Genomic DNA, 14,007 nt, shown 5'->3' on the forward strand with positions numbered 1-14,007 from the left:
GGGACCACGAGCTGCTGCGGGGACGCGTCTGGAGTAATTTATCTGGCACGCTTGTATCTCACCTTCCCAATCTCAATTCCAGACCGCCTTGACGTTGGCTTCGACCTCCGCAGATGCTCAAACCCACTCAGCTCTCCTTCCAACAAATGAGCTCACTCCACACCACTATTAACAAAAACCGAAAAAAGAAAACTCCTCTGATATCCACCCAGTCCCTCTAAGTTTTCGCTGCATACCGCCAGGGAGAGGGCCCCGGATCTGTGACAATTTCATCTAAAAACTTGTTCAGAGATGCGTAAACGAAGCGACAGCAGCCGAGACCCACAGCCGCATGATACTAAGGACTGTACTCAAACCAGGTAATAATTAACGTGTAATCCTGACAAATGAGAAAAATACCAGTTAAAACTCCTAGCAGCGCCCGATTCTCTTCAACCACGCTGGGAGGAAGGAATCGCTAGGGCTAAAACCGCCGGAGCCCAGCGTGCTTCGCTCCATGTCGTCACTTCCTTCCCCCAGAATTCTCTGTTTTGTAGTCCGTGGCCTTGTCACACCTCTGAGAGTCCGGAGACCTGGGATGATAAAAGTAGGGTGCAGGGTGTGGGCAGGGGATAAGATTTTTTTTCTGTAATAATAATAAGCTTCTTTGTTCGCGAGGGTCTCCCCATTCACTGCCATTACTGATGGACATTTTAAAATAAAAATTTTAAGAAGAAAGACTTGTACCACTTCCTCCTCTGGAGTAGAAATGGAATTCCAATTTTGCCATAAATCAATCTTTCATGTAAATCCTAAAACTCTGTAAGTGTGAGGTGACATTGCCTTGGGGAAGAGATATAGAACCAATGTATTTCCTGTTTGCCCTGTGGTAAGGCAGTTAAGATGCCTACTCTTGAGATGTGTCTTTGCTACAGTCCTGATGCCAAAGCCTTTGACTGTGTGGATCACAATAAACTATGGAAAATTCTTCAAGAGATGGGAATACCAAACCACCTGACCTGCTTCTTGAGAAACCTGTATACAGGTCAGGAAGCAACAGTTAGAACTGGACATGAAACAACAGACTGGTTCTAAATAGGAAAATGAGTACGTCAAGGCTGTATATTGTCACCCTGCTTATTTAACTTATATGCAGAGTACATCATGAGAAACACTAGGCTGGAGGAAGCACAAGTTGGAATCAAGATTGCTGGGAGAAATATCAATAACCTCAGATATGCAGATGACACCACCCTTATGGCAGAAAGTGAGGAACTTAAGAGCCTATTGATGAAAGTGAAAGAGGAGAGTGGAAAAAGTTGGCTTAAAGCTCAACATTTAGAAAACTAAGATCGTGGCATCTGGTCCCATCACTTCATGGGGAAACAGTGGAAACAGTGGCTGACTTTATTTTTCTGGGCTCCAAAATAACTGCAGATGGTGACTGCAGCCATGAAATTAAAATGCTTGCTCCTTGGAAGGAAAGGTATGACCAACCTAGAAAGAAAGAAGAAAGAAAGAAAGTGAAGTCGCTCAGTTGTGCCTGATTCTTTGTGACCCCATGGACAGTAGCCTGCACCAAGCTCCTCCATCCATGGGATTTTCTAGGCAAGAGTACTGGAGTGGGTTGCCATTTATGACCAACCTAAACAGCATATTAAAAAGCAGAGATATTACTTTGCCAACAAAGGTCCATCTAGTCCAGGCTATGGTTTTTCCAGTGGTCATGTATGGATGTGAGAGTTGGACTATAAAGAAAGCTAAGTGCTGAAGAATTGATGCTTTTGAACTGTGGTGTTGGAGAAGACTCTTAAGAGTCCCCTGGACTCTCAAGGGACTGTCAAGGAGATCCAACCAGTCCATCCTAAAGGAGATCAGTCCTGGGTGTTCATTGGAGGGACTGATGTTGAAGCTGAAACTTAGAGCTTCCCCGGTGGCTCAGATGGTAAAGCGTCTGCCTGCAATATGGGAGACCCAGGTTTGATCCCTGGGTTGGGAAGATCTCCTGGAGAAGGAAATTGCAACCCACTCCAGTATTCCTGCCTGGAGAATCCCAGGGACGGAGGAACCTGGAAGGCTACAGTCCATGGGGTCGCAAACAGTCGGACATGACTGAGCAACCTCACTTCACTTCACCTGATGTGAAGAGCTGACTCATTGGAAAAGACCCTGATGCTGGGAAAGACTGAGGACAGGAGAAGGGGACGACAGAGGATGAGATGGTTGGATGCCATCACCGACACAATGGACATGGGTTTGGGTGGACTCCGGGAGTTGCTGATGGACCGGGAGGCCCTGACGTGCTGCAGTTCATGGGGTTGCAAAGAGTTGGACATGACTGACCGATTGAACTGAACTGAGGAGGGTACAGAAGCTGGAAAGAAAAGCCTAGGATAGGGCTGAATTAACGCCCACATAGAAAAGCACAAGGGACTTGCTTCCATCACAAATCTGTGGTCATGTACTTAGTTGACTTCTGGACTGGTCCAGAATTTTTCCAGACTATGATCCTGAAAAATGGTGCAAGGTGGTAAATTTGAGTTCCTGCAAATCTGCAAATGTAGATTTAAAAAAACTGAGTTAGAGGACTGTCAAACAATACAGGAAACACCAACAGTTAACCAGTTTTTCCCTCACAACTTGGGATTTGGGTTCCATATAATCCTTGAAGTGTATTGTTTCTAATATTATCATTTCAAATAGTCCTTACCCAAACCTTCACTCAGGCTTCCCTGGTGGCTCAGAGGGTAAGCGTCTGCCTGCAATGCAGGAGACCTGGGTTCGATCCCTGGGTCAGGAAGATCCCCTGGAGAAGGAAGTGGAAACCCACTCCAGTACTCTTGCCTGGAAAATCCCATGGACAGAGAACCCTGGAAGACTACAGTCCATGGGATTGCAAAGAGTTGGACACACTGAGCGACTTCACTTCACTTCAAACCTTCACTCACTGAATGATTGGCTTATGATATTAAGGTGGCTTTTGTAGATAATATTTTGCCATCTAATCTACAAAATCTAATCTAACCTCTAAGTCCTCTATAAATCTACAAAGAACTAATACAAATAGTAATTATTGTTATTGTGCTGCTGCTGCTGCTAAGTCACTTCAGTCATGTCCGACTCTGTGTGACCCCAGAGACGGCAGCCCACCAGGCTCCCCCATCCCTGGGATTCTCCAGGCAAGAACACTGGAGTGGGTTGCCATTTCCTTCTCCAATGCATGAAAGTGAAAAGGGAAAGGAAGTCGCTCAGTCGTGTCTGACTCTTAGCGACCCCATGGACTGCAGCTCGCCAGGCTCCTCCATCCATGGGATTTTCCAGGCAAGAGTACTGGAGTGGGGTGCCATTGCCTTCTCCGATTGTTATTGTAATGTGAAGGAAAATATTTGAATTCCTAAAAACTCAGCCCCAAAGAGATATTTGTGACAATGGGTCATGTGCATTTTAAGCCTAGTGTCTATATTGCAGAATGAAAGACTTTGGCCTCTATCTTCTATACATAAAATTCTACAGGTAGTTGCTAGCCTCAAGCTTACCCCTCAAGTTAGCCCCTTTAAAGCCATGAGTGAAAAATAAAATAAAATAAAGCCATGAGTGAGACAGGGCCACTTCCCTCCCTTCTCTCCCCTCTCCCTTTAGTCTTCTAACTAAAGGCTCATTACCAGATTTGCTGATACAAATCACTGACTTCTAGCAAACTGAACCAAGCCCATTACCTAAACAAGTTCTCAGACAGGCCCTCTCCTGTATCTTGTCCTCAGTGAGTTCAGAGGGTGTGGCTTTTCCTTTCCCTGGTCAACTCTTATCCTTGTTCCCCCTGGAGCTTCTCATCTCCAGTTGACATCTTTTCTCTCACATTCTCTGCTCCTTTGGCTGTGCCATGTGGCACATGGGATCTTACTTCCCTGGCCAGGGATTAAACCCATGCCCTCTGCACTGGAAACATGGCAGTCTTAACCACTGGACCACCAGGGAGGTCCCTAAATTTTGTCTTTTAATTTGAAAGCCTTCAGATAGGTTTTCTCTCTTCTTTACAACTAGTTTCCACCACTTTTACTATTTTACACACTTGACTGATTCATGTGTTTAACATTTCCTGCCTAATTCCTATAGGAAATTTGAGTTTTTGACTCTGGAATAGTCCCTACTGATAAATGAATAAATTAGCAGAGTAAATTATACCTTAATCTCTTGCGAGTTTGGTGAGAATCAGTCTCAATGTGTCTAGTCAACTGTTGGGCCAGTTAAAGGCCAGAAACAGGACTGTGAGTAGCAATGTCAAGGAAATGCCAGTTGCAGGATTTCTAGTTGGATCTCCATACAGACTTCTCCAGGTGATTTCAAGAGCTCATTGTCACCTTGCCCCCTTTTCAACTGTGCCCTCTGATACCATTTTATAGCTTGTTGTTACTCATATTTATATTTTGGCAGTTACTGTAGGTTGGTTCATTTAACAATCCTTTCCCACAACCTCCTAATGAGGCTTGAAAGCTAAAAATCTTCAGCTTCCCTTGACAGTAAAAGTGACCACAGGAATACTTCTGGCCAGTGAGACATACACAGAAGTACCTAAGAAAGCTGTCCCTTCCAAAACAAAACAGAAAATTCTCCTAAGGAGGCGAAAACCTTTTTGATCCTTTGATCATTTCTCCTCCAGCCCGCCTGGATGTGCGGTGGCCACTTTGCACTGAGGAAATATACATAAGAGCTACATGCCACACAGAAAGATAAAAGAAAGAAAAAGATCCACAGAAGACCTGAACTACCTATTTTATTTGGGACAAATAAACTCCTTTCTGTTTAAACAACTATTTCAAGTGTTTCCACCCCCAACAAAATCCTTTTCTAATTTATCTCCCTAATAAAATCCTCAAGAGAGAGAGCCTGTTTTGTCTTTATAGTCTCAGAACTTTGTTCAATGCCTGCATATAACAGGCATTCAGCATAGATTTGTTTAGCCAATTAATAAATTTGCTGTTCTTTGGGAAAATCTGGGACAAAACAGAAAACAATAATTTAAGCAAAGAGTTACTTACTTCATAAGGGACCAAGATAAACTAAGAACAGAAAAAGCAAATTGATAGGTCAAATTTTAAATTGGCAAAGCAGGTAACAAAGGGACCTTTGCTTTTTTCAAGAAAGTAATTTAAATCCACTGCACTGAAGACTACAGTGTATTACTATCCTTACTAATAGTAGCAGTAGTAATAATAAAAATGCTATTAACTCAATCTTAATGAACATATAAACCACTATCCTTATTTTACAGCTAACGAAACTGAGGCACAAAAGCCCAAGGCCACCTAGCTAGGTAGTGACAGAGCTAGAATACAAACCCAGGCAGGCAGGTCGAAGCCTGCCCTCTTAACCACTGTATCATACTAATTAAATAATAGGGAATAACTCAAGTATAATTTGTCACCTAAAAGCCTATTTTCAGTTAGTGAGGAACATGCTTTTCAAAGTAAGTGTTCTAAAATACCAGCTTCCCATTGTGCTCCAGTTGGTTGTCTGGACACCCAAAGTACTAAGTTAATGTGTTTCACCCACGTGTTCTAGCAAACTAAACTCTCCCAGCAAATTCTGTCTCCAAGGGTAACTGTAAGAAGGATATACCCAGTCAGATATAATATTTTGGAAGTTAGGATTTTATCCTTAAAGCAGGTAAAACCAGAAGAAGCCCCATTCCTACAGGTGCTGTTTACTCTCAGTGTGGCTCATGAACAGTGGCAACAGCATAGATGCAAGTGGCTTAATGGTGTGGAAAAGCTGGTCTTCAGAGGAATTATACCTTATGGAGGGCAACTAAAGGGAAGCTATGCAGTAACTAAACTCTCCAGCAAACAACCTAGTCTTTTCTTTTTTTCTATCCAGTGAATTTATCCTCTTGTCCTCCTTCAATAATTTTCAGAAGGTTTATGTGTGTGTGGAAAGGAGGCCTCTTTCTTCCCTCTTTTGTGGCAAATCATAAGCCCGTATTTGAGCTTCCTAATGAAAAAGGATAAAATAAAGCACTGATTACACAGGGGAAGATGTAGTCTCTGGTATAAAAAACCAACAAAAAGAATTGTGTACAAGGGAAAACCATTCAAGAGTCTATGCTATTCAGTACATCATTGTTTTGAAATGTCAAGATCTTAAAGTCTTTTTTCTTTCTTTAATAATTAAATAAAAACATTTACAGGGCACTGGGATTCCTAGTATAGCTACTTCCCCTATTTTATTTGTGAGCTGTCTACATTATTCAGTGAGATATTTAAAAAATACTTTTTTCTTTTCAAAAATGTTGCCTAATTGGTAAATTTATTACTTATAAGAGAGCCAGTATGTTTTAAAATGTACATCACGGAGTTAGAAGATAGTGGAGGAATAGGACAGGGAGACCACTTTCTCCCCTACAAATTCATCAAAAGATCATTTGAAAGCTGAGCAAATACCACAAAACAACTTCTGAATGCTGGCGGAGGACACCAGGCACCCAGAAAGGCAGCCCATTGTCTTCAAAAGGAGGTAGGACAAAATATAAAAGATAAAAAATCAGGAATCAGGTAAAACAGTTAGGGATGGATACCCATCCTGGGGAGGGAAACTTAAAAGAGGAGAAGTTTCCAAATACCAGGAAACTCTCTCACCGGCAGGTCTGTGAGGAGTTTTGGAATCTCAGAGGGCAACATAACCGGGAGGAAAAAAATAAATAAATAAAACCCACAGATTACACGCCTAACTGCAACTCCCAGCGGAGAAACAGCCCAGACGCTCACTTCCCACCACCAGCAAGCAGGGGCTGAACAGGGAGGCACGGGCGGCACTGCTAACGCCTGGGCCTGAATGCCTTGAGGGCAATCTGAGGGAGCTAATGTGAGATAGCAACCCAAACTGTGGGATAGCCAGAGAGAGAGAAAAAAAAAAAAAAAAAGAAAAGAGAGAATTTTCCCATGAAAAGCTCTAACCTAAGACACTGCCGGCCCCGCTCACTGAACAAAGGACTGAGCAAATACCAGAGGAGAACTAGTTGGCAGCGGACTGGCCCATCCCCCGCCGGAGGCAGGGAGGCAGGCGGGTCACAGCCAGAGCCAGAAGACAAGGGGCAAACTTGGCCCCAGAGACAGGCATCCCCTACCAAACTTTGAGCAGGCTCCCAGATGCTAACCAAGTCTTCCTGGGATCCTGGATGGCTGACGTCCACCAGGAAGGTCGCAGCCAGAGATCAGCTCTCCAGAGGAGACATATAGCACATTTGAGACAGCGCTCCTGCTGCACACCCAGGAAACCAAGCAGCTGGGACCCGGGAGGTGATAAGACACACCACCCCACCTGGGGAGAGTGCACTCACCAAACACCTGGTTGCCTGAGCTGCTAGGACCTGGGAAGGACACAAAACGCAGGCCCAACCAAGTCTGTGCCTTTGTGGAGTACCTGAGAACCTGAACCTGAGCAGCGTAGATCTGGGAAGTGCACACAACCCAGGGCCCTCTTTAGACAGTTCCTGCAGAGCACCCTGGAGCCTGAGCAGTGTAGACTGAGAAAGCACACATGCCGTGAGCGGGGGCAAAACCAGTGTGCCCCAGACACTGCAAGCACTCCCCACACATGCCAGTGATACTTGTTTGCCATGTTCCTCCCTCTCCGCAGCACAATTGAACAAGTGTGCCTAAATAAATGACCACTTTGTTGCCCTCTTGGGTCAGAGCAAAAGTTAGACACTGAAGAGACTTGCAAACAGAGGAAGCCAAAACAAACAAAGAAGAGAGAACGGCTTTGGAAGGGACAGGTACAACAGATTAAAACCCTACATTAAACCCAGGATTTTAATGTAGCCTTCCACTGGCTACATTGGAAGGGACCTATAGACCTTGACAAGAAGTATAAGGTGGAACAAGGAACTATCTGAAACCGAATTGACCACACACTGCCCTCAACAGCTCCAGAGAAATTCCTAGATATATTTTACTATTATAATTTTTTGATTCTTAAGTGCTTTATTACTCCTTTTTCATTTTTAAAACCTACTATTACTTTGAAAAAAAAAGACCCTATTTTTAAAGCAAATTTCATATTTTTTTATATAACTTTTGTGATTGTTTTGTTTTGTTAATATTGTATTTTTGAGAGTCTAACCTCTATTCTAGATTTTTAATCTTTACTTTTTGGTATTTGTTATCAATTCTATACCTTTAAGAATCCAATCTTCAGTACCAATTTTTACTTAGGAGTGTGATTACTGGGTTGATTGCTCTCTCCCTTTTTGACTCTCCTTTTTCTCCCCCAAATCACCTCTATTTCCTCCCTCCCCCTTCTCTTCTCTGCTTAACTCTGTGAATCTCTTTGGGTGTTCCAGGCTGTGGAGAAAACTTAGGGAACTGATCACAGGCTAATTGGTTTCTCTCCTTTTGACTCCTCCTCCTCTCCTCCTGGTCACCTCTATCGCCTTCCTTCCTCTTCTCTTCTCTATGGAACTCCATGAACCTCTCTGAGTGTTCCAGACTGTGGAGAGCAAATAGGGAATTGATTACTGGCTAGACTGCTTCCCCTTTTGATTCCCCCTCTTTTCCTCGTGGTCACCTCTATCTCCCATCTCCCTCTTCTCTTCTTCATGTAACTCTGTGAACCTCTCTGGGAGTCCCTCACTGAGAATCTTTTCACCATTAACCTAGATGTTTACCATCAGTGCTGTATGAATGGAGAAGTCTTAGGCTATTCTTATAAGAATAAGACTGAAAGCCAGAGGCAGGAGGCCTAAATCCAAAACTTGAGAACACCAGAAAACTCCTGACTCCAGGGACCAACAATCAACAAGAGCTCATCCAAAAGCCTTCATACCTACAATGAAACCAAGCTCCACCCAAGAGTCAACAAGTTTAAGAGCAAGACATACCAAGCTAATTCTCCAACAACGCAGGAACATAACCTGAGCACAAAAATACAGGTGGCCAAAAGTCACACCAAACCCACAGACATCTCAAAACTCACTACTGGACACTTCATTGCACGCCAGAGAGAAGAGATCCAGCTCCACCCACCAGAACACTGACACAAGCTTCCCTAACCATGAAACCTTGAAAGCCAGTCAGCCAACCCCACCCACAAGGAGGAATGTGCACAATAAAGAGGAACCACAAACTTCCAGCATACAGAAAAGCCACCCCAAACACAGCAACCTAAATAAGATGAAAAGGCAGAGAAGTATTCAGCAGGTAAAGGAACATGATAAAAGCACACTAAACCAAACAAAAGAGGAGAAGATAGGGAATCTACCTGACAAAGAATTCAGAATAATGATAGTAAAAATGATCCAAAAATTTGAAAACAAAATGGAGTTATAGGTAAATAGTCTGGAGACAAGGATTGAGAAGATGCAATAAAAGTTTAACAAGGACCTAGAAAAAATAAAAAAGAGTCAGTCAATAATGAATAATGCAATAACTGAGATCAAAAGCACTCTGGAGGGAACCAACGGTAGAATAACTGAGGCAGAAGATAGGATAAGTGAGGTGGAAGATAGAATAGTAGAAATAAATGAAGCAGAGAGGAAAAAAGAAATGAGGACAACCTCAGAGACCTCTGGGACAATGGTAAACACCCCAACATTCGAAAGTCCCAGAAGAAGAAGACAAAAAGAAAGGCCATGAGAAATACTTGAGGGGATAATAGTTGAAAACGTCCCTAAAATGGGGAAGGAAATAGCCACAGAGATCCAAGAAACCCAGAGAGTCCCAAATAGGATAAACCCAAGGCAAAACACCCCAAGACATATATTAATCAAATTAACAAAGATCAAACACAAAGAACAAATATTAAAAGCAGCAAGGGAAAGACAACAAATAAACCACAAGGGAATCCCCACAAGGGTAACAGCTTATCTTTCAATAGTAACTCTTCACACCAGAAGGGAATGGCAGGACATCCTTAAAGTGATGAAAGAGAAAAACCTACAATCCAGATTACTGTACCCAGCAAGGATCTAATTCAAATATGATGGAAAAATCAAAAGCTTTACAGACAAGCAAAAGCTGAGAGAATTCAGGACCACCAAATCAGCTCTTCAACAAATGCTAAAGGATCTTCTCTAGACAGGAAACACAGAAAAGGTTTATAAACTCAAACCCAAAACAACAAAGTAAATGGCAATGGGATCATACTTATCAATAATTACCTTTAAATGTAAATGGGTTGAATGCCCCAACCAAAAGACAAAGACTGGGTGAATGGATACAAAAACAAGACCCCTATATATGCTGTCTACAAGAGACCCACCTCAAACCTAGGGACATATACAGACTGAAAGTGAAAGGCTGGAAAAAGATATTTCACTCAAATGGAGACCAAAAGAAAGCAGGCGTAGCAATACTGATGTCAGATAAAATAGATTTTGAAATAAAGGCTGTGAAAAGAAACAAAGAAGGACACTACATAATGATCAAAGCATCCACACAAAAAGAAGATATAACAATTATAAATATATATGCACCCAACATAGGAACACCACAATATGTAAGGCAAATGCTAACAAATATGAAAGGGGAAATTAACAGTAACACAATAATAGTGGGAGACTTTAATACCCCACTCATATCTATGGATAGATCAACTAAACAGAAAATTAGCAAGGAAACACAAACTTTAAATGATACAATGGACCAGTTAGACCTAATTGATATCTATAGGACATTTCACCCTAAAACAATGAAGTTCACCTTTTTCTCAAGTGCACACGGAACGTTCTCCAGGATAGATCACATCCTGGGCCATAAATCTAGCCTTGGTAAATTAAAAAAAAAAAAATGAAATCATCTCAAGCATCTTTTCTGATCACAATGCGATAAGATTAGATGTCAACTACAGGAAAAAAAACTATTAAAAATACAAACATACGGAGGCTAAACAACACACTTCTGAATAACCAACAAATCACAGAAGAAATCAAAATACACATAGAAATGAACGAAAATGAAAACACAACAACCCAAAACCTATAGGATTCAGTAAAAGCAGTGCTAAGGGGAAGGTTCATAGCAATATAAACCTACCTCAAGAAATAGGAGAGAAATCAAATAAATAACCTAACTCTACACCTAAAGCAACTAGAAAAGGAAGAAATGAAGAACCCAAAATCACTGCAGATGGTGACTGCAGCCATGAAATTAAAAGACGCTTACTCTTTGGAAGGAAAGTTATGACCAACCTAGTTATGGATATTGAAAAGCAGAGACATTACTTTGCCAACAAAGGTCCATCTAGTCAAGGCTATGGTTTTTCCAGTGGTCATGTATGGATGTGAGAATTGGACTGTGAAGAAAGCTGAGCACCAAAGAATTGATGCTTTTGAACTGTGGTGTTGGAGAAGACACTTGAGAGGCCCTTGGACTGCAAGGAGATCCAACCACTCCATTCTGAAGGACATCAACCCTGGGATTTCTTTGGAAGGAATGATGCTAAAGCTGAAACTCCAGTACTTTGGCCACCTCATGCAAAGAGTTGACTCATTGGAAAAGACTCTGATGCTGGGAGGGATTGGGGGCAGGAGGAGAAGGGGACGACAGAGGATGAGATGGCTGGATGGCATCACTGACTCCATGGACGTGAGTTTGAGTGAAATCCGGGAGGTGGTGATGGACAGGGAGACCTGGCGTGCTGCGATTCATGGGATTGCAAAGAGTTGGACACGACTGAGCGACTGAACTGAACTGAACTGTAGGGTTAGTAGAAGGAAAGAAATCACAAAAATTAGGGCAGAAATAAATGCAAAAGAAACAAAGGAGACTGTAGCAAAAATCAACAAAGCTAAAAGCTGGTTCTTTGAGAAGATAAAATAGACAAACCATTAGCCAGACTCATCAAGAAACAAAGGGATAAGAATCAAATCAACAAAATTAGAAATGAAAATGGAGAAATCACAACAGACAACACAGAAATACAAAGGATCATAAGGACTACTATCAGCAACTATATACCAATAAAATGGACAACTTGGAAGAAATGGACAAATTCTTAGAACTTTCCAAAACTGAACCAGGAAGAAATAGAAAATCTTAACAGATATATCACAAGCACAGAAATTGAAACCATAATCAGAAATCTTCCAACAAACAAGAGCCCAGGACCAGACAGCTTCACAGCTGAATTCTACCAAAAATTTAGAGAAGAGCTAACACCTATCCTGCTCAAACTCTTCCAGAAAATTGCAGAGGAAGGTAAACTTCCAAACTCACTTTATGAGGCCACCATCATCCTAATACCAAAACCAGACAAAGATGCCACAAAAAAAGAAAACTACAGGCCAATATCACTGATGAACATAGATGCAAAAATCCTCAAAAAAAAATCTAGCAAACAGGATCCAACAACATATTAAAAAGATCATACATCATGAACAAGTGGGCTTTATCCCAGGGATGCAAGGATTCTTCAATATTTGCAAATCAATCAATGTGACACACCACATTAACAAATTACAAGATTAAAATCACATGGTTATTTCAATAGATGCAGAGAAAGCCTTTAACAAAATTCAACATCCATTTATGATAAAAACCCTCCAGAAATCAGGCATAGAAGGAACATACCTCAACATAATAAAAGCCATATATGATAAACCCACAGCAAACATTATCCTCAATGGTGAAAAATTGAAAGCATTTCCCCTAAAGTCAGGAACAAGACAAGGATGCTCACTCTCACCACTGCTATTCAACATAGTTTTGGAAGTTTTGGCCACAGCAGTCAGAGCAGAAAAAGAAATAAAAGGAATCCAGATTGGAAAAGAAGAAGTAAAACTCTTACTGTTTGCAGATGACATGATCCTCTACATAGAAAACCCTAAAGACTCCACCAGAAAATTACTAGAGCTAATCAATGAATACAGTAAAGTTTCAGGATATAAAATTAACACACAGAAATCCCTTGCATTCCTATACACTAACAATGAGGAAACAGAGAAATTAAGGAAACAATTCCATTCACCATTGCAAAGAAAAGAATAAAATACTTAGGAATAAATCTACTTAAAGAAACAAAAGACCTATATATAGAAAACTATAAAACACTGATGAAAGAAATCAAAGATAACACAAATAGATGGAGAAATATACCATGTTCATGGATTGGAAGAATCAATATAGTGAAAATGAGTATACTACCCAAAGCAATCTATAGATTCAATGCAATCCGTATCAAGCTACCAACATATTTTTCAGAGAATTAGAACAAATAATTTCACAATTTGTATGGAATTACAAAAAGCCTCGAATAGCCAAAGCAATCTTGAGAAAGAATGGAACTGGAGGAATCAACCTGCCTGACTTCAGGCTATGCTACAAAGCAACAGTCATCAAGACAGTATGGTACTGGCACAAAGACAGAAATACAGATCAATGGAACAAAATAGAAAGCCTAGAGATATATCTACGCACCTATGGACACCTTATCCTTGACAAAGGAAGCAAGAATATACAATGGAGAAAAGACAATCTCTTTAACAAGTGGTGCCGGGAAAACCAGTCAACCATTCGTAAAACTAGTCAACCACTTTAATCCATTTTGAGTTTATTTTTGTGTATGAAACTAGAACACTTTCTAATACCATACACAAAAATAAACTCAAAATGGATTAAAAATATAAATGTAATACCAGAAACTATAAAACTCCTAGAGGAAAATATTGGCAAAACACTCTCTGACGTAAATCATAGCAGGATTCTCTATGACCCACCTCCCAGAGTAATGTAAATAAAAGCAAAAATAAACAAATGGGAGCTAATTAAACTTAAAAGCTTTTGCACAACGAAGGAAACTCTAAGCAAGGTGAAAAGACAGCCTTCAGAATGGGAGAAAATTACAGCAAACAAAACAACTGACAAAGAATTAATCTCAAAAAAATCTCAAAAATTAAGCAGCTCATGCATCTGAATTCCAGAAAAATAATCAACCCAATCAAAAAATGGGCCAAAGAACTAAATAGACATTTCTCCAAAGAAGACATACAGATGGCTAACAAACACATGAAAAGATGCTCAACATCACTCATTATCA

At 41.0% G+C, this 14,007-nt stretch overlaps 1 protein-coding gene across 8 annotated transcripts in view; it reads right to left on the reverse strand.

The window, feature by feature from the left end:
• Positions 1-14,007, reverse strand: part of GEMIN6 (gem nuclear organelle associated protein 6) — a 39,752-nt gene that overhangs the window by 3,373 nt on the left and 22,372 nt on the right. For 4 of the 8 annotated variants that reach the window (XR_011466108.1, XR_011466111.1, XR_011466110.1 and 1 more), the window contains one exon: positions 69-572. The gene's annotated coding sequence lies outside the window, so the exon portion shown is untranslated. Of the gene's footprint in view, positions 1-62; positions 573-14,007 lie in introns of those variants that run through there. The other 4 variants (XM_070379707.1, XR_011466112.1, XM_005893763.3 and 1 more) reach the window with 3 other exon arrangements.

Source organism: Bos mutus, chromosome 11 (genome assembly GCF_027580195.1).
Source record: "Bos mutus isolate GX-2022 chromosome 11, NWIPB_WYAK_1.1, whole genome shotgun sequence".
Lineage (NCBI taxonomy): Eukaryota > Metazoa > Chordata > Mammalia > Artiodactyla > Bovidae > Bos > Bos mutus.